The sequence below is a fragment of the Balaenoptera ricei genome, chromosome 2, assembly GCF_028023285.1.
Source record: "Balaenoptera ricei isolate mBalRic1 chromosome 2, mBalRic1.hap2, whole genome shotgun sequence".
Classification (NCBI taxonomy): domain Eukaryota; kingdom Metazoa; phylum Chordata; class Mammalia; order Artiodactyla; family Balaenopteridae; genus Balaenoptera; species Balaenoptera ricei.
Window position 1 is genome coordinate 102,322,440 of NC_082640.1, and position 22,499 is coordinate 102,344,938.

At 40.8% G+C, this 22,499-nt stretch overlaps 1 protein-coding gene across 4 annotated transcripts in view; it reads right to left on the reverse strand.

Annotated features, from left to right (window-relative positions):
• The window catches only part of STARD9 (StAR related lipid transfer domain containing 9), a 133,276-nt gene that overhangs the window by 103,368 nt on the left and 7,409 nt on the right, over positions 1 to 22,499 (reverse strand). The gene's annotated exons all lie outside the window — the stretch shown is intronic.

A 22,499-nucleotide genomic window follows, 5' to 3' on the forward strand; every position in this document is an offset into this window, starting at 1 on the left:
TGCTGGTCTCAGTTCCCCACCCTACCTACCACTTCTTTTCCAGCGATACGTCCTAATAAATGACTTTCACACAATTCCTTATCTCAGGGTCTGTTACTGAGGAAGCCAGACTGAAAACAGCCCACTCACAGCTTGAGGACATAAAGGCTATACAGTGCTACAGAACGAGACCAGGATTTGGACTCAGGAGACTCCAAATGACAAAGTTCCCGCCCTACAACTTATTAGGTAACAGCAGTCTTTATCAACCCTTCTAAAATGTAGAAATAATGGTACTTAACGCAACAATTTTGTGACAAATACATGGGACGGTGACAATACATGTGAAAGCACTTTGTAAACTAGAGAATATTACACTAGGAAGAAGTTAGCTCATTTAAGATAGGTGTTTCCCAACTTCTAATCCTTCCCCCAACCTGTAATTATGACTATGCTCCCCACTGTCTACAAATAGAAGAAAATTTGTACAGTGGTGGTTCTCAGATTTTAGCATGCATCATAATCACCTGGAGGGCTGTTTAAAAAGTTTGATGGGCTCCACCCCTAGAATTTTTGATTCAGTAGGTCTGAAGTACAGCCCAGTAATTTGCATTTCTAACAAGTTCCCAGGTAATATCAATGCTGCTGATCTGGAGACCTCACTTTGAGAAGGAAAACTTCAGCCACCTCTGCAGAATGAAACTTACAGTGGTCCTACCTTACCATAGAGAGAATTTATAGGAAACAAAGACTAAGCTTTAAAAAACTTATTGTGAGATTTTCTTTCCCATGCTGTGGATGTATGTCCTCATGTTATGAAATAAACATGTGCAAGCAAAGTTGGCTGTGAAGAAAATCTCTGTAGAAGAAAATTTCTATATTCCATCTCAGTTCCCTACTGGCTTGCATTTAATTAAAAAAAAAAAAAAAAGAGGTTCAGATAGCTGTTACTTTAACATGTCATGACACTAGATTGACAAGAACAATTTATTCACTATTGAAATGTACCAGGTAATATTCAAAGCACTTTACCTGCATTAATAATTTATTCCTCACAACAACCCATGAAGTAGATATTATCATCTTCATTTTACAAGTGAGGCAACCAAATCAGAGAGAGGTCCAGAAAGCTGCCCAGAGTCATACAGCTAGCAAACGTCAGAGGTGGGGTTCAAACCCAAGCAGTATGATACTACAGTCCACAGTCTAAACCAAAAACAACATTGCATAATGGATAATTTTTTAAAACTCTGACCAGTTTACAAAATTCTAACTCTATGATCTTTCTTCTTATTGGCTCCCCTTTATGTATACACCTTCCATTACTATGTGGGCCATATGATCAGGCATGGAGTTACCCCAAGCACAGGCATGGCTCTCAGGAAGCTTGCCAGTTGCTCTGCCTACATGTGGATAATAACTCATAATGCTGGGCTGTAATACAATCCTACACACAACTATTAAATATGGCATATGCTCAACCTGAAGAGTACCAAAACTGAGAAGGGATGATAAACAGCACACATACTAATCTACTAATCACTAATCTACTCTATTTTGAAGATGCTCTCCATGACATCATTTTTTTGCTAAAGAAATGCACTGAACAAACTAAAATGGGGACTTCCCTGGCGGTCCAGTGGTTAAGACCCTGCACTTCCAATGCAGGGGGCACGGGTTTGATCCCTGGTCAGGGAACTAGGATCCTGGATGCCACACAGCACAGCCAGAAAAAAAAAAAAAAAAGAACCAAAAGGCATCTCTACAGCTAGAAACCAGCCCCAGGCTGAATGCACGAGGAGGTTAATTGGATCCTGACAGCTGCAAGTCAGAAAAAAGAAGGAGAAAGGCAGGCAGGGCTGTGTTTGGCCTGCCTGCCCTCTCTTAAATTCAGTGATTAGCTAGGCAGGGACGTTACTTTGCCTCTCAGCAACTCAGAGCATTCACTGGAAAAAAGCCCCAGGAAAGAGCTTTACAGTGTATTTTAACAGAGCACAAGTGGGACTTCTGAGGTGCTGGTAATGCGCTATTTCTCGATCTGGATGCTGATTATGTGGGTATGCTCAGCTTGTAAAAGTTCAAGTGGGTAGAAAATTTGAGCTGTTCACTTATAATGTGTGAACATATAATTTTTCTGTGTGTATATTTCAATTTAAAAGTTTTAAAAAGAGTAGTTCTCTCTCCTTACCAGCCAAAAATAATGACACACATCTGCTAAGGAATCTTTTCACCACACAGGCTGTTCTGCTGCAGAAGCTTGTTCATGACACATCGACTGAGCTAGAGGAGAGGGTTGTGAACAAAGGGTGGGGTGACAGCGAGGGCTCGGCTCACATTCGCTGAGGGCTTCAGAAGCCTTCCTCAACGCTGGGCTGTTTAGGCAGAGTGCCATCACAGCGGGGGAGGAAGAAAAGAAGAGCATTTCCTCTCTAGCCTTAGCTTCCTCTTTGTCCCCACTCCCTTCTTCCAAAATGTCCCCTGTCCACCCCCACCAACCTCAGCAGCAAATTATGCAAAAGAGCAGCAGTCCCGGGAGTTGAACCCCCAGATTCAGGGATGCCCTGGGCGGACCGTCACGAGCAAACCCGAGCAGGCCCCTGCAGTACTGAAGGGGACACACACATCACACACCTGAGGGCCCCACACACGATGCACACGGTACACGCTCAGTTAACACTGACTGAATAAATGAATACATAACCCGTGGACCCAATCCAGAATACACACCATAAATGTGTGCTGAATAAAATTAACGACAGCTGTTCTCCAGGTCTTCCCTAAGCGCTGCCTGCATTAATTCCACACATGTGATCTTCAGCCAAGATATACATCATCAGGTCAGCATCCTCCACACAGCACTATTTCCACATTTTTGAATGTGTTCAAGAGGGCTCTTTACCACCTTTTGTAATGGATGCCCTCAGGCAGCGCTCTGAAGGGAAGTCAAGTAGGGCGAAGCTGCTTCAAGTTGTTGGAGTCGCTAATACTACTTCTATATAAGAAGAAAACAGGCCCGGAGGATGGAGTTCCTGTTTTTAACTCTCATTCCTGCCTAAGTGGAAAAAGTTTTCCTGCAACCATGCTGCTAGGAGCAAATTTCCTGTTTTTAATATTGTTTAGTCTGAATGGGTCTCTAGAGACCAAACTTAATGCTGGAGAAGCAAACAAGCTGAGCCCCCAAGACAGTTCTAATTTCATAGTCGAGCTCAGCCAGCCCAGCTTAAGCCTATACCATTCTCAGCAATCCAAGGTCTAGTTAAAGAGATTAGTTTTGCGTTGATCTGAATTGCATCTGCCTCATGCATCCCACTGGCAGTGGCCTTCCTCCCTCGAGCCACAGTTCCCTCCTCCAGTCTTCCCGGAAGACTTCGTAGCTTGCAGAAGACAGAGCTGCCTGTTAGAACCACAAGACCTCTAACCGCACCCGTCTTGTGGTGCTTCTTGTGCCTCAGCCCCTCATCTCAAGTCACCTCAACCAAATAAACAAAGCATGACTCCAGCCTTAGCCAACAGCCCCGGAACAAAGGTGCTTCTTGGAGCTGTCACAGCCACTTACTAAAGTGCATGCAAAAGACAAAAAAATTAGATGATCGAAGAGACACCCGACAGTGGGGAGCACTCAGCTCAAAAATTACTTGCTGGTGACAACCAAGAGGTGCACTGACACAAACCTGGACAGTTAGGAACCTGGGACTGATTTTCAATGAAGCGTAGTTAATAAGCCTCTAAAAACCCTAACAGAGCTGATGAACGCCTAAGAGATTCATTCTCTCTGGTGCATAAATGCTTCTATGTGGAAGATACTGAGCAAATGAGGTTCATCTTTGTGGAAAAATAAATATTTGGAAATTAAAGCTGGTGGAATTTAGGATAAAACTAGAAAAACAATGTAGGATTTCATCTCATTCAAAAACATGTATTAAGATTCTTCTGGATTCAAACTGGAGGTCCTGCATTCACTCTTTCCCTCCCCAATATGAAACTGGACACCCCAGGGTACTTCACAGATAAGAAAGAACTTACTCAGAAAAAGAGGCACCAGCAATACTGAGTTGCGCCGGGAAGGAAAGAAGCACACTGACTGGCAGGGTTAGTGCACAGACCCCAGGCTCCTTCATGGGCACTTCTGGGTACATTTCACCACTTTTACTGTTATTTTTTTGGCCGCACCACACGGAATGTGGGATCTTAGTTCCCCAACCAGGGATCAAACCTGCCCCCCCTGCAGGGGAAGCGCGGATTGTTAACCACTGGACCAGGGTGGTTAACACCAGGGAAGTCCCCATTTAGCCACTTTTAAAGTCCACTTCAGGGCTTCCCTGGTGGCACAGTGGTTGAAAATCTGCCTGCCAATGCAGGGGACACGGGTTCGAGCCCTGGTCTGGGAGGATCCCACATGCTGCAGAGCAACTGGGCCCGTGAGCCACAACTACTGAGCCTGCGCGTCTGGAGCCTGTGCTCCCCAACAGGAGAGGCCGCGATAGTGAGAGGCCCGTGCACCGCGATGAAGAGTGGCCCCCGCTTGCTACAACTAGAGAAAGCCCTTGCACAGAAACGAAGACCCAACACAGCCATAAAAATAAATTTAAAAAAAAAAAAAAAAAGTCCACTTCAAAACCTGGCCCCTGGGTCAGAACAGGTGAAATGAAGCATCCATTTGCTGTAACGTGGGAGCTATTTCTTGTATCTCAGAAAGTGATTGGGTCAATTAGAGCTATCCGGGCGATTCAGAAGAACACACGCTGACTGCATCTGTAGACAAGCACTTGCTTCAGATACAAAATTTAAAATAGGTGGTGTCCTCCATATCTCAGAGAGAGGCATCAACAGGGAGGCTTGAAAACACATGATCCTTATCATGGCTCCTGGGTCCCTTCCTATGGTAAATGCACAGTTTATCAGTTGAAATTTTTCTAATTGTCAGCTAATTCATGTCATACTTCAAATATCAGAGGCAAGCGCACAGTCAGGAGGAGTTAGCGTACACAGCCGGCAGCGCATGTAGTGGAAAGAGCAAGGGCTTTGGAAGCAGCAGATCTGGGTTTCAATCTGGGCTCCACCTCTTAGTAGTATGGCCCTGGGAAAGTTACCTAACCTATTTGAGCCTTGGTTTTCACATCTGTACCATACAGATGATAATAACCCACTTTGGGGGCTGCTGTTAAAGAGTGAATGAGATGAGTCAGGTACTCAGTTCAGCACCTGGAACAGAGCAGGTTCTCAGAAAGTGGTATTTTCTTCTCTCACTTCCCACTTAAGCGAGTTGTTCATGAGAATATTCTCCGAAATTAAGCACAACTTTTCCAAACCCTGAAATCAAATCTCTAAACTCCAAAGAAATGTGGCCAGATGCTTATTACTAAAGGGGGAAGTCGCTTCTACTTTCTCAAAATCTCTAATGTGGGAGAAAAGGAAAAGCAATACCAGCCAGAAACCACTACATGTCTGTGCTTTAAACCATAACACCACCACAAACAAGATGGGGTTAGTTTACTAGGGGAGGAAGAGCAAAGAAAAGAAAGTAATTAAGGGTTTCCATTCCTGTCAGATCTCTTCTCATCTGAGCAGAGCCACTGTCTCCACCAACTACATGGGAGCTGCATTAGCTCCTCCTCCTACATCAATTCAGCACATATCCCCAGAAAGCAGCTGTACTTTGTCTAACTGCCTAACTACAGAGACAAGAATTGAGCAATGAAATGACTAACAAAGGAATAATCCCCCACTTCAAGGAAGAGAAGCAAGAAAAATGAGTGCGCACACGCTTCTGTTTACCTCCTCCGCTCCTGGGGACCAGATATAAGGGGCTGTCTGTATACAGATGATAATCTTATGAGTGAGTCCAACCGTTTCTGCCCTGAGACCAACGTGCTAGGGGCTCTGCCTTTTCCAACTTCTAAGTACAAACTGGGGGATGCCTGGGCACATCTGGTCACCATTTGATTTCAGGCTCCTATTGTGTTCAGTCTGTGGGGGGAAGTGAGTCTATAAATAGCTCACACTCCTCTACCTCACTCTTGAAAAAATGAGAAACCATCCACTCTGCCTTTCCTGCAGAGAGAAGAGAGGTTTCCACCAAACCCAGCTCCCTCATCATGATCATAAACCAAGTTAATATGCTAAGTAGCCAGCCTCAATCAAATGATTCAAACACTTATTTTATAAGACTAAACAGTATCTAGAATGAAACCAGGAAGGAGCTTCAAGTTAAGATTAGTGAATGATTCATGTGAATGCTTTGAGAAGTCTTTTTGGAAACACACCAAGCTGTGTAGTTAAATCCATGTATGTGAAGCACCACTTTGAAGTCTTAAGACGAATGCCCTTCCTGCCTCTGGAAGAGAACTACAGGTTTAAATCCTATTCAATCCTGAAAAGAGCAATCACGCTGTGGACTAGACTTTTTGACAACCTCCCCTCCCTACCCCCGACAAAAAAGGCCTACCTCCCTCTTCAATTATTTTCAAATGCTTAATTAAAATATTTATCAGTACTGTAGTATTTACCACACTGTGAAGTAATTAACTCTGTGTACCTGCCTCCCTCAAGAACTAAGAGTTTTTCATGGGTAACTACAATGTCCAATTCTTATTGGTTATTTCCAGTGCTTAGCACAATTCTTGGCATATTTTTCAGTAGAAGTATGTTGAATGAATAAGGTAAAATAATCACATATTACATGACCTTAGTGAGCTTTCACAAATAAAAGATACATCAAATTTAATGTTGATTTAAGAGAGAGGTGAGAGAAAAGGGGGCCAAGCAGGTAAAAGTAAACAAAACAGAGACATAAACAGATTGTTTCCCTTCATTCCCACACCTGCTCAGGATTCCAAAAAGGCTATTTTTGCTGGAAGCTGAGATTATGTAAATGTATGTAAACCACAGATTAGTAAGAGCCAGTATACAGTAACAACCACCCCTAACTTCAGATCCTGGAAAAAATAATTTGAAGCCAAACTCCTGTTCCCAAAAAATTCAGTTCAGAAAGAACAGCAAGCAGCAACAAAGATATTGGACAGCTAAGACCTACAATTTGAAATGCTCCCAAATGTTTCACAGTAAATTATCAATTTCTGATTTTGCCTTTAGAATATAAGGAAAAGTCTCCCATACATGTTCTAGAAGCCACAGCATATTATCACTGTGCCTGTCAAAGGATCTAACTGTCTTTGGTTTAGGAGACAAATGCTAAATTAAAATCTGCTCTACTGAGTCCATAGAGCAAGTCACAAACCAATGTGGATCCATCTGCTGACACCAGAATTAATGCTATACGGTTTGTCAGATATAAATCAAACACAGTCTTCATCTTTTCAGTGTCCAAAATATGATAGCTGAAATAAAGTTAAAGAATATACTAATAGAAGGAAAATGATACCAGATGGAAATATGGATCTACAAAAAGAAACAAAGAGCGCTAGAACCGGTAACTACATGGGCAAGTATATGATTTTTTTTCTTACTATTTAAATTCTTTAAAAAATAATTTACCATTAAAAGAAGAAGTAAAACTGTCACTGTTTGCAGATGACATGATACTATACATAGACAATCCTAAAAATGCCACCAGAAAACTCCTAGAGCTAATCAATGAATTTGGTAAAGTTGCAGGATACAAAATTAATGCGCAGAAATCTCTTGCATTCCTATACACTAAAGATGAAAAATCTGAAAGAGAAATTATGGAAACACTCCCATTTACCATTGCAACAAAAAGAATAAAATACCTAGGAATAAACCTACCTAGGGAGACAAAAGACCTGTATGCAGAAAACTATAAGACACTGATGAAAGAAATTAAAGATGATACCAACAGATGGAGACATATACCATGTTCTTGGATTGGAAGAATCAATATTGTGAAAATGACTATACTACCCAAAGCCATCTACAGATTCAATGCAATCCCTATCAAATTACCAATGGCATTTTTTACGGAACTAGAACAAATCATCTTAAAATTTGTATGGAGACACAAAAGACCCCGAATAGCCAAAGCAGTCTTGAGGGAAAAAAACGGACTGGAGGAATCAGACTCCCGGACTTCAGACTATACTACAAAGCTACAGTAATCAAGACAATATGGTACTGACACAAAAACAGAAATACAGATCAATGGAACAAGATAGAAAGCCCAGAGATAAACCCATGCACCTATGGTCAACTAATCTATGACAAAGGAGGCAAAGATATACAATGGAGAAAAGACAGTCTCTTCAATAAGTGGTGCTGGGAAAACTGGACAGCTACATGTAAAAGAATGAAATTAGAACACTCCCTAACACCATACACAAAAATAAACTCAAAATGGATTCGAGACCTAAATATAAGACCGGACACTATAAAACTCTTAGAGGAAAACATAGGAAGAACACTCTTTGACATAAATCACAGCAAGATCTTTTTTGATCCATCTCCTAGAGTAATGGAAATAAAAACAAAAATAAACAAATGGGACCTAATGAAACTTCAAAGCTTTTGCACAGCAAAGGAAACTATAAACAAGACGAAAAGACAACCCTCAGAATGGGAGAAAATATTTGCAAACGAATCAACGGACAAAGGATTAATCTCCAAAATATATAAACAGCTCATGCAGCTCAATATTAAGAAAACAAACAACCCAATCCAAAAATGGGCAGAAGACCTAAATAGACATTTCTCCAAAGAAGACATACAGATGGCCAAGAAGCACATGAAAAACTGCTCAACATCACTAATTACTAGAGAAATGCAAATCAAAACTACAATGAGGTATCACCTCACACCAGTTAGAATGGGCATCATCAGAAAATCTACAAACAACAAATGCTGCAGAGGGTGTGGAGAAAAGGGAACCCTCTTGCACTGTTGGTGGGAATGTAAATTGATACAGCCACTATGGAGAACAGTATGGAGGTTCCTTAAAAAACTAAAAATAGATTTACCATATGATCCAGCAATCCCACTACTGGGCGTATACCCAGAGAAAACCATAATTCAAAAAGACACATGCACCCCAGTGATCATTGCAGCACTATTTACAATAGCCAGGTCATGGAAGCAACCTAAATGCCCATCGACAGACGAATGGATAAAGAAGTTGTGGTACATATATACAATGGAATATTACTCAGCCATAAAAAGGAACGAAATTGAGTCATTTATTGAGACCTGGATGGATCTAGAGACTGTCATACAGAGTGAAGTAAGTCAGAAAGAGAAAAATATCGTATATTAACGCATGTATGTGGAACCTAGAAAAATGGTACAGATGAGCCGAAGTTGAGACACAGATGTGGAGAACAGACATATGGACACCAAGGGGGGAAAACTGCGGTGGGGTGGGGATGGTGGTGTGCTGAATTGGGCGATTGGGATTGACATGTATACACACTGATGTGTATAAAACTGATGACTAATAAGAACCTGCAGTATAAAAAAACAAAAAAAAACAAACAAAAAAATAATTTACCATTTAAACAAAACTATTGACAATGTATTATGGAGTTCATAACATATGTAGATATAAAATGTATGACTTGATAGTATAAAGACTGAGAGAGAAGAAACAGAAGTATTTTAGTGTACCTTATTTTATGTGGGAAGTAGTATATTATCACTTAAATATAGACTGTGATAAGTTAAAAATGTATACTATAAACCCTAAAGCAACCACTAACAAAACAAAGACTTATAATTAATAAACCAACAAAAATAAAATAGAAACACAAAAATACTCAATCCAAAAAAGGCAGAAAAATACAAAAAAGGGAACAAATAAGAGATAGGTCAAATAGAAAAAAAAGAAAAAAGAAGAATGATTGTCATAATTATATTAGTAATTACACAATGTAAATGTTCTAAATAGCCCCAATTAAAGGCAGAGATGGTCTGATTAGGAAAACAAAGCAAGACTCAATCACATATATGCTGCCTACAAGAAATTCACTGTTAATATAAAGACATAAATAGTTTAAAAGTTCACAGTAGCAAATAAATTATGGTACACTCACACAAAATGTTACTATGTGGCCATCAAAAAAGTGAGGTAATCATATATACAGATATGAAAATGTCTCCAAGATGCATTAACTGAACAAAGCAAGATGCAGAATAATATGTGTCTGCTACTATTTTTTTAAAAAAGAATAAATATACAACTACATGCTTAGATGTACACAGAATATACAGGAATATACACAAGAAATCAATAACAATGGTTGCCTCAGCATAGGGGCAAGAGGTACCAGGAGACAGAAAAGAGATTTAATTTTCACTGTACATCCTTTTGTACTGTTTTATCTGCCATGGGCATATATTACCTATTTTTTAATTAATAAATTATAGTATTTTTAGAAAAAAATTTTATTATTAAAGAATTAAGAACAAAAGATACTTTCACTGGCAGTATATACAACTCTGTAAAGAGACTTCTTTCTTGGTATAGAAACATCAGAGAATATAATGTAGTAATAATACCAACTGATATTTATTTAATCTTTCTAATTTTTTTCAAAGTCCTCTCAAGCCTAATACTTCATTTTAGTCTAACAGTATTCCTGTGTGTTGGTAGGTGGGGATCATCACTCCCTCTTGAAAGATAAGAAAATTGAGGCTATTTAAATCACATAATATAAAGTTATTCCACTAAACCAAAAGCCATCAAGGTTTGCCTGAGATGGCACTTGTGTAAGTGGATATGTCAGTGTCTAACATGTCTTCCTTCTTACGTCAGCCAGACAGACAAGTAAGAGAAATGTCGACCAGGGAATAATCCACATTTTACAGCCAAAGCAAAAGCACTGTTATCTGGGCCTTGGGAAGAGCAGTCATCTATTCAAAGTTGTATAATTTAAGGTACAATATATCATGTACTCCAGAATCTTGTTACTAAAAGTGCAGTCCTCAGTCCAGCAGCATCTTAAGCTCCAACCCAGAACTCTTTGATCTGAATCTGCGTCTCTAACTTTAATTACTTTCACATGCATACATATCACCTGGTGATCTCTTTAAAATGCAGATTTTGATTCAATGCATTTGGCTTAGGGTCTGAAAGTACACATTTCTAACAAGCTCTAGGCAATACCAAGGTCCACACTTTGAGAAGCAAGGCTCTCTACATCTGTGTTCCCAAAGAATAGGAAGCATGTCCTTTTCCTTTCATTGTATGGAAGCATCTGGACATGCACAGTTCTTAGTAAAGCTCAGCAGGCACATCCAGAAGGAAAAACCAGTAATGTGTTCCTGGGAGGCATTTTTCTACAATAAATCAGAACACTTCTACCATTCTGGAACAAAACAGATCTGCATGACGTCCCAGGGGCAGACTCTTGAGAGAGCAGCAACAATGGAGATACCATGGCCCCAAACCAAGGGTCTGGAAACAAAGAAAGGCAGTGGTGTCCAAGCAACAATGGGGATGGACAAAAGGATGGAATGGGCACTATAGCCTATTAGAACCTCTAGAAAAAAAATCTTGAATGAGACATAGATTTGCTCAAAATCTGATCAGCATAAAACGCGATATATCAAGTGAGGTAAAGCAACTAAGCAAAACTCTGTCCCTGTCATACACATACACATACACACACACACATACATACACATACACACACACACACACACACACACACACACTCACAGTTTGTTTACCCAGCACCTAGCATATACCGACATACAACAGATGAATGGTGAGTGAATGCTGTTTCTGTAACCCAGGATACGCCGCCTCCTGCCCTCAGGTTAAGTATCTTCATGGCCTGTATGACATGGCCTGTAGCTGCTGGATTCAGCTAAGCGTCCAGGATGCTCCTGAGGCCACTTTGCCACTGTCCCAAAGAACCTGGGATTAGCCTCCATATCCCCTAGGAGTCTGGAGCAGCGCAGAGATGGAATGTGGGAGTCTGGCCTCCTGGGACACTTGGAGAGATGGACACTATGACTACATCCTCTTAGCTTCACCCCGGACTGGCAGCACTTGATCCACTCAAGCACATCTCGTACATTCTTGCCCTACAATCTTTGCTTATTATGCCTTTCCTTCTGACTGCAATGACCTCCCTTGAACTCATTCAAAGGCATCTATGGGTAGTGTGTTACTCCTCTGGATTCCTGAAATACTTAATGTATTTATGAATGTACCACTCATTTAACACTTGAATGCTTGGTACTGTTGATTATTTTTATTATCTTAAGGATGATTTATAAATATAAAATTATACATTTATAATAATATAAGTATACTGTTATTATATTTACTATTATTATTATTATTATTCCCAATAAGACTGTAAGCTTTCTGAGGGCAGGAATCACATCTTATATCACTCCATATTCCTCACAGCACTCAATCCCACTGTGTTGCAGATGGTAGTTGCTTCTCAAATGCTTACTGAATGAATGAGAGAAATGTCACTATGCTAGGAAATGTAGGGTATTCAAAGATGGATGAGGCCTAGTCTGCCTTCAAGGATCACTCAGTCTAATAAAATTGGTAAGTCATGTACCCAAAGAGCGTTAATTTAAATTAATACACAGAGTGTCACAAGAGAGTAACAAGATATTATGAGAATCTAAGGGATGGTGACAAATTCAAGGAGGAAGTATCATTTTAACTGGGTCTTAAAGAACAAGCAGCATTTTGAATGGTAGGAACTGGGAAGGTGAGATATTTTAACATATTTTAGAAAGAGGAGTCAGCATGAGCAAAAGCAGGGAAGTACATGGCATTTGGGGAAGAGCAAAAACCAAAATAATCAAGATAACCTGAAAAAGAAATGAGAAAGGACTAGCCCTGTCCAATACTAAAAAGTAGTAAAACAGTATGGTACATGCTTTTATGAATATTTGAAAACTTGTGTAACAGTATAGTTCTGGGACAAAAGTACGAATCGATCAATGAAACAAAACAGTTCTAAGAGACCCCAGGTGGGACTTCCCTGGCAGTCCAGTGGTTAAGACTCCGTGCCTCCAATGCAGGGGGCGTGGGTTCGATCCCTGGTGGGGGAACTAAGATCCCACGTGCTGCACAGCGTGGCCAAAAAAATTTTTTTTTAATTTTTTAATTTAAAAAAATAATAAAAGAGACCCCAGTATATACAGGAATTAAGCAAATGATAAAAATGGCTTTTACATATCAGTGGAGAAAGGATGGGTGTTCAGTAAATGGCAATGAGGCAACTGGCTAGCTATCTGGGAAAAAAAAGTAAAGTTGAAGCCCCACCGCATTTCCTACAACAAAAATATTCAAATGGATCAAATATTTAACTATTAATAAGATAAATCCATCAGTATACCAGAAAAAAAAAATGGCAAATACTTTTATAATCTCAGAATGACAGGCCTTTCTAAGCTTAGTATACTAGGAAGCCGCAAAGAAAGGTCAATAATTTGACTACATTTAAACGCACACACACGGGTGCACGGGAAAAAATTACACAATCAAAACAAAAGTAAACAGGGGAAACATGCAACATCTATGACATGGATCAATTTAATATTCTAACTGTTCTTAAAAATAATTAAGAAAAAGGGACTTCCCTGGTGGTCCAGTGGTAAAGAATCCTCCTTCCAATGCAGGGGATGGGGGTTCAATCCCTTGTCAGGGAACTAAGATCCCACATGCTGCGGGGCAACTAAGCCCACGCGCCATAACTGCTGAGTTCGCGCGCCTCAGCTAGAGAGTCTGTGTGCCGCAAACTACAGAGCCCACGCACTCTGGAACCCGCACACCACAACTAGAGAGAGAAAACCCGCATGCCACAACTAGAGAGAAGCCCACGCGCCGCAAGGAAAGATCCCGCATGCCTCAACGAAGATCCTGCGTGCCGCAACTAACCTGAAGCAGCCAAAAATAAATAAATAAATAAATCTTTTTTTTTTTTAAAAAAAGAAAAAGATGAATACAGTAGAAAAATGGGAAAAAAATATATGAACACACAATTCACAGGGAACAAAATATACAAATGGCCCAGAAACATACAAAGATGCTCAATCCCAATTATAATAAAAAGAAAAGCCAAAAATAAGATACCATTTCTACCTATAAGATAGGCAAAGATTAAAGTGCTTTATAGCACCTAGTATGACAAGGAACGTGATAAAGTATTCTGATACACTACTGTTAAGCATGTAATTTGGTACAATCTTTTTGGAAGACAATTAGACAAAAATCTATTGAAATTTAAAATATACATACTCTCTGAACATGCAACTGCACTTCTTGAAATTTACCTTACGGTTACACTTGCAAAAATGCAAAGATGCTCACTCTAGTATTATAGTGAATAGTAGAAACATAATATAATATATATTATATAATAGAGTACAAAATTTTGGAATTATAATTATATAATATGTAATAATATATTGTATTATATAGTTAGCTGGAAATATTCTAACCATCCATCACTAGAAAACTAGTTAAACTACAATACCTTTATAGGATGGAATTCCATGTAGCATTACAACAATGAGGTAGAACTATAGGTACTACAAATAAATTAGGGACAAGATAAGTTGCATAGAATAAAGTTGAAAAACAGTACATAGAGTGTAAGTCCCTTAGTATTATTTTTTAAAAGAGACATACTATATATGCTTACTTATGATTAGAGAATGTCTGAAAGGATAGCAAAGAACTGCCGACAGTGGTTACCTCTGGAGAATGAGATCAGTGGGGAGGCATGGAAGGGGAAGCGATTTTCACTTTTTACATTACACCCTTCTGGACTGTTTGAACGTTTTCCAGTTAGCTTGTATTGCTTTTATAGCAAAATATTTTAATAAACTAATTAATCTACTGACACATTTTATGCAGTTGTCTGCCTTCTGCTGAGCATAGAACTAGAGAGAGACCTGTCCTGTTCCTTTCCCCACACTTTCCACACCCTTTTCAGAACACTGCACTTAGAAGGGGCCTTTTGTTGGTCAGCTGGACTGGCTCCCCCAAACAGAGGACCATTGAAAGGTGCTGAGAGGGGACTTGGACACGGGCTTACTGTGCAAGTATGTGGGAGAGAATTTAGCACCTGGTGATGCAGACCAGGTGGCTTCCTCTGGAGAAGGCTACTGTTATCATTCTGCCTGTGCACACGTCTGCTGTGGTGGACACACAGACCTTTTGTTCAAAGGGCTGCGCTTCATTTTATATCCTCTTGTTCACATGATTTTGCAAATCAGTTTTTCCAAAGACCCTCAAAGTGATCACCTCCATCATCATTTCTTCAAGCAATTAATTGACAATCCTTATAAACCCAGGACAAATTCAAGTGTAAAGGGAGCAGAGTATGGGGCAACTTCTCAGCACTGCAGATGCAAGCAAGAGAACTTCTGGGGAACATCAAGGACACCTAGCTCAGGACCTCTATCTGTATTTATGCTTAGGCTGCACCAGGTTTCCAGTTGAGTATCAAAATTTGGGCATGCCGCCCCTACAGATAACCTCTCTCCCAAGCCTAAATCTCAAGGACTCCAGATACAAACAGAAATTCCTGTTACCCTTGACTCACAGAGGAGAAAAAAGAATCTAAACAAGCTGTTGCATTTTAAAAGATTTCTCTAGTTTCTGCGTTCATTTTTGTAAAGGCATCCAGCACCAACAGCAAGCATTAAGTGTCAAGGATCTCTGTTCTTCAGATTTTTCTATGAGTCTAAAAGCTACCCTTTAAAAATTCATCCTCAAGTTTCTAGAGAGGGGAAAAAATGAGTTAGAAGAAGCCAAAAGAATGACCTTATTCCTTTAAAATCCAGCCCATGGACATGCTTATGGAGCTGAGCAGCTGTGCTATTGGCAGAGGGAACTTACTGAAATGAAGCACTCATGGTAATCTCCCTTCCCCCACTCATGCCAGAAGAGCCCCATCCAATTATTGCACAAAAAGGCTTTTTCTTACAAACTTCTCTCCCTTCAACTTCTGTCTCCATCTTGGTTGGGAAGAAATACCACTAGCGATGGAATGTACACAGCTCTGCAAATATTCATGAGAAAATCCTTTGACGCCCACACGCTGCCCAGCTGCCCCAGCACATACATGCATTAGGGAAAGGGATGCACAGAGAAATTCATAGATGTCTATGGTTCTCCAGCTTAGGCAAAGTGCAAGGCCTCCTCAAAACAGGCAGCAAGATTCAAGAAGACAGAGTGCTAACTTATCACTTATCCACTGAACCATAAATTGAATTATCAACCCAATAACCGTTAACTGATCATTTAAGATGTGCAGCACTGGAAATACAGAAATAAATAGAGCTGTGTGTGGTGCAGCATTTGAGAGCTTGGACTTTGGAATCACACAGTCAAAGGTTTGAATGCTGGTTCCACCACTTGGTTGTGTGACCCTCAAGCAAGCTACTCAACCTATCAGAGCCTGCTCCTGTACCTAAATTGGAGATAATAATATCTACTGTAAAAAGTGATATACCCCTAACCCCTCTGTGAACTCTCAAATTCCTTCTCACCTTAGTTTCTTCTTCATGTTTGCCCCTCCTCTTGCTCCTCCAAGGTCCCTCTTCAGTTTCAGTAGCTCTTCCACCTTCTTTCCTCTTTCCCCAAAGCCTTCATTCATACTCCAAGTTCAGGAGATACAAAAGAAGTGACAGCCATACCCCTCTCCACCTCGCCCTACTTACTTTCCAAAGCAGGAGATCATAGATCACTTGTCTTCATCTTATAATGGGTTGCAGTCCCCAGACAGAAATGCTGCTTCTGTGGCAGCAGAAACTAGCCCCAGCCTGGTCACGTTACAGAACCTATGATAATAGTCACTCAATACCTTCCCACCCCCATACTACTAGATGGCAATAGTGTAATTTCCTCACCTTGACGAGTACAGAGCCAGGGATAGGCCCAGTCTCAAGAACAAGATCTTTCCTTGGGATTCTGCTAAGCAGCACACTTCCTGCCCTGCAGGAAACTATGTGTTGCAGTTCATGATCCCGTCACTGGAACAAGCAACAGGCATTTCCCTGCAACACCAAGCACAACTCTGGACCAGCCAAAAAGAAAAAAAAAATCCCGTAACTACTATTTTTGTCTCTCTAGGCCTTCATCTTTAAAATACGTGTCATGATGGTCTCTAGCATTTCTTCTAACACCAACATTCTGGAATTCTAAAGTCAAACTATTTAGGTGCCACATATCCAGATTCAAAAACTCTGCACAAGTTACTCTTCATGTCTTTATAAACAATCCTCTGCAATTTAATCTGAAATCCTCTATTTTCTCCAAATGGCAATGAAGACCAGCTGGTTCTAATGCTCCATAAACTATTAAAATCATCATGTTCTGTACCTGTAGAGCATTATTATTACCTGTCTTCCCGTCTCCGGAGCAACATTCCTTCATTAAATAATCACATGCAGAATGCACATGAGGTGCACTACACTGACAGTGGCTTTCCTCTTGGTTCCTGCAGCCAGCCCTTTAATCATTTTGGGGTGTGTGGGGTTTTCCTCTGAAGCCTCTCTAAGTTCCTAACATCCTCAAGCTGAAGTCCGGAGCTGGAGAAAATACTCACCAAAGAACCTGTAACAAACGCACATGCACAAGCAAACACACACACACACACACACACACACACAGACACACAGACACACACACACACACAGACACACATGCTCTTCCCCACCTTGCCCGTTGGCAGGGCTCTTTGGGGGTAAGCAATGGATGTTCTCTGTGTGTTGTTTGGTGTTCAGTGTATTATGGAGATGAAACAGTGTTAAAACAACAACAAGCATAATCACATTGCTGCTATAATTTCAGTTTTGAATTTGGTAGCTGTGGGGAGGAAATCTCTGCTCACTCACACGATATTTCATCTGGAAAAGCTACAAGTGTTTTAACTATTGTGTTTTAGCCAAATAACAGAGCATTTTAAAATAAAGATTCCCAGGAGAATAGAAGCAATTACGTCCCACAAGGGCTGGGTAGCTTTTTGTTCCTGACGCACTTTCTGTTGACTCAGTCTACGCTTGTTTTGACAGCCACTCACAGTCCTTGGTGGGTAAAGCTGAGCTAATGCTCCTCATGGAAAGTTTTACAAACATACAATCACCCAAACACAAAATGCTTGTGCAGAGGACTCCCGCTCCAACAGATGTTCCTGACCAGGAGGAAGGGAGGGAAGTTGACTTTCCAAGTGGAGCATGCTGATCCCAGAAGGGATCACAGCCAGATTCAAAGAAGAGATTTTCAAATCTAGTTCAGCTCTTAGAAAGAAGCATGGGCCTCACTTCTCTTGTACTGTGATAGTGGTAATCACAACAGGGACCCAAGCCACAGCACTCATGACCTCACTTATTCCACTTTTAGCTGTCAAGCCCTGGGCTGAACACGTCACATCATTATTTGTTTCCTCTTCACAGTAACTCAAGCTGAAGAGACTAGGACTCAGAGAGGTTAAGTAACTTGTCCCAAAGTAAGCCAGCTGGTAAGTGGCTGTGCCTGAATTCAAATCCAGGTCTAACTTCAAGAGAAGAAGCCAATTAATATAGATTCAAGGCAGATAAAATGCAGGTCAATTTTTAAGAAAAGCCTTGGCTGCAAGTCCAAATGTTAATAAAGACTGAAAACACAATTAGGTCAGTAACGACCTCCCTTAAGAATTGGACACTGGGGACTTCCCTGGTGGTGCAGTGGTTAAGAATCCGCCTGTCGACGCAGGAGACACGGGTTCGAGCCCTGCTCCGGGAAGATCCCACATGCCGCGGAGTAACTAAGCCCGTGCACCAAAACTACTGAGCCTGCGCTCTAGAGCCCGCGAGCCACAACTACTGAGCCCGTGTGTCATAACTACTGAAGCCTGCGCGCCTAGAGTCCACGCTCCGCAACAAGAGAAGCTACCGCGATGAGAAGCCCGCGCACCACAACAAAGAGTAGCCCCTGCTCACCGCAACCAGAGAAAGCCCGCACACAGCAACGAAGACCCAAAACACAGCCAAAATAAATAAATTAAAAAAAAAAATAGGATGCTGATGACATCAGGCTTGTGGGGTAATGGACAAGTCAGGTAGTATAATCCCCTGCTAGTCCCCATTCACTATAACCTTTTCTCTCTCTCTCTCTCTTTCCCTTCACCCTCTCTCCTCAACTTTCCATCTCTTCCTTTTCCTATATCCCTCTTTTTATGTTTTTTACACTGTAGTTTAGCAAAGAATATGAACTCTGCATTCAGATGATCCTGTGTTCAAATCTAAGACTCATTTTCTTATTGTGTGACTTTGGGCAGATCATGTAATCTCTCTAATCCTAAATTTCCTCAACTATAGAAGAAGAATAAAATCTTCTACCTTTCAGGCTGTTGAAGGGATTAAATCAGATAATATGCATAAAGAGAGGACCAGGTCACTAGCAGACTAAATGAGATTTGTTTAATTTTGAGAGTCAGTGAGGCTTGGTGGACACAACACACAATTTAGAGCCGGACGGTCTTGGGTTTGAATCCCTGCTCTACCACTTACTGGCTAAGTGACTCAGGCAAGTCTTGTAGCCTTTCTGTGGCTCGGTTTCCTTATCTATAAAATGGAGTAAATAATATCGGGTTAATAGATTTTGGAAGAAAGTCAAATGAAATGATAAACATTTAGAGTCTATAGATATTTAACAAGGAAGCTGCCTCTCAGCAGAACTTGCAGTAGCTGATTTGCTCTCTAGAGGCTCATATTTGTTGACACCTGATCTATGTGTTCAAGTGTGTCACCACTAAGGACTGGGAAGTGCTAAAGCACAAAGGAATTTTAATCTTGAACCTATCTTTTGAGGCTGTAACATAAACATAAAGAGAGGGAGGTAGAGTGGTACAATGCAATGCAAAGGCCACCACAGCAAGCAAGGGTCCAGTCCCACTTTGGCATTAACTGCCCGTATAAGTCCATGTAAGTTACACGCTGTATCTGGAACACGAGAGGGTGGCCTAGATGAGTGGGCCTTTCCTGGAACAATCGTGATTGTCACGATTGGGACTGCTACTGGCACCTAATGGGTAGAGGCCAGGGATGCCGCTAAAGATCCTACAATGCCCAGGACAGACTCCCTACAACAAAGAATTAACCAGCCAAAATATCAACAGTGCTAAGGTTGGGGAAGCCCGGCCTAGATGACTGCTAAGTTCCCTTCAAGTTCTAACGCTCTAAGAGCCTATGAGGAGAAGGCAACACCAACACTGAACATGTGACTTCTTGTCCACAACCATCAAGCAATGCCTTATGATGTTGCTCAAAATCCCCCTAAGGCCAGTGGGGAAAATTCCCCCTCAGATATCTGGATATTCTGAAATCAGTGCTGTACTTCTGAGGGTGATGACAGTCCTTCCTTCACAAAAGGAGGCACAGTCCTCCAGGGACTTGGTCCCTTACTCTTTGCAATGAGAGTCGGTGTTTCCAAAGCCATGAGATTCCTTTAGGGCAAGAAGATGATGTAAATGAGTCTGAACAGATCAGAATGATACATGGTACACACAACAGCAGAGGTGAATATCAAGTATTAATACATCATGCTAAGTGAAGTAAGCCAGACTCAAAAGGCTACCTACTATTTTATTACATTTATACAACATTATGGAACAGACAAAACTGTAGGGAAGAAAACAGATCAGCAGTTGCCAGGGGCTGGGCGGGTAAGAACAGTCTGACTACAAAGGGACATGAAGGAATTTGGGGGATGATGCACTGTTTTACATACTTATTGTAGTGTAAGTTATACAACTGTATGTGTTTGTCAAAACTCACAGAACTGTACACTAAATGGTGAATTTTACTGTACCAAAATTATACTTCAATAAGACTGGCCTCTCTACCCCCACCCCCCAAAATACAATCACAAAGACAGTAGAGAGGATTGCTGTACTTCGGGAGAGGATGAAACAGATGACATCTAAGTGCTTTCTTATGCCAAGTCCTATGATTTTATGATAATCTGCCTTTCCTACCCCTGGTGACCTCAGAGCCGTAATGATTAGGGTTGAGACTGGGCTCCAATTTCTGTGTCAAAGCAATGAGTCCCTCCAACCAAATCATGTGGATGTGAGTCTTGCCACCATTCTGGGACCTCTGGCCCTTCTCCAGCCTGTGACAGAGATTCCTTTCCTTCCCTCTCGTAACCTGACCAATGAGTGCCTTAGACAATTAGTAAACAAGCCAGAATAAACCTTAGGAGACACTGGTTTTATCTCTCTGCACAGGCTTCCTGTCCAAATGCCATTTGATCTTTCCACTGAACTTCAAATCAGGCAACAGAAGAGGAATCATATTTATGAATTCCCCTCATACCAAAATTATACCTGAGCTTGCTGATATATAGATATAGATACGTAGTTTTGTTTTGTTTACACATACTTCCCAGATTATCTATCAAACGTTACACAAAATAGTTAATGTTTCTTATGTACAGAACAGTCCTAAGTGTGCTATGGCCAAGAAGGATGGAAAGAGCCATCAGGATGCTCACACTTTCTGCTAATAGAAAGACCACTGTCTTCGATACCACAAATACAGTCACAACGGTGAACTGCTTCAGGAGTCCCATGCTCTTATTTGAGAGTCACTTCCTTTCCTGGCTCTTCTTGGAGGATCTCAGTGGAACAATACAAACACCAGTAAACAGATACCTCATACCTGCTTGAGTGCTGGGATAAGAGTCAAGGGCCACAAGATAAGCCTGGACCTGCCAGTGCCCTCATCCTCCAAAGGATGGAGAAGACTTGGTAGGGGCCAGGTAATACCCACACTGCCCCTTTCTGCTGAGCATTTACAGCAAACACATTGTGACTACAGAAGTGGGGTGCTCATATTATAATAGAAGGGACCCACTGAAACAACAAATCCCACAGTGGTCTAGGGTCTTGTTTCCACATGTTCCTCTCAAAAGAGAAGGATGGGGAATTATACTTCCATGGTTTAGAATTATCCAATCATCTTTAGAAGTCCAATCATCTTCAGAAGTCTGCATCAGCAGAAAATCAGTACAGGCAGACCTCGGAGTGCTGCTTCCAGACCAACACGATAAAGCAAATAATTGCAACAAAGCCAGTCACATGAATTTTTTGGTTTCCAAGTGCATACAAAAGTCACGTTTACACTATACTGCAATCTACTAAGTGTGCAATAGCATTATGTCTAAAAAACACTGCACATACCTTAATTTGAAAATTCTTTATGACTAAAAAATGCTAACCATCATCTGAGCCTTCAGTGAGTCATAGTGGCAACATCAAAGATCACTGACCGGGGATCATCATAAAAAATATAATAATAATGAAAAAGTTATAAATATTACGAGAATTACCAAAATATGACACAGAGACACAAAGTGAATAAATGTTATGAAAAATGGCACAGATAGACTTGCTTGATGCAGGGTGGCCACAAACCTTCAATTTGTAAAAAATGCAGTATCCATTAAGGCAATAAAGCAAAGTGCAATAAAAGGAGGTATGCCTATGCTGTCCTCCAAGTCACTCAGGCTTGATAACATTGTTTCTTTGGCATAATTAGGAAAAGTTTCACAAAAGACTAACATACTTAGTAGAAAACACACTTTG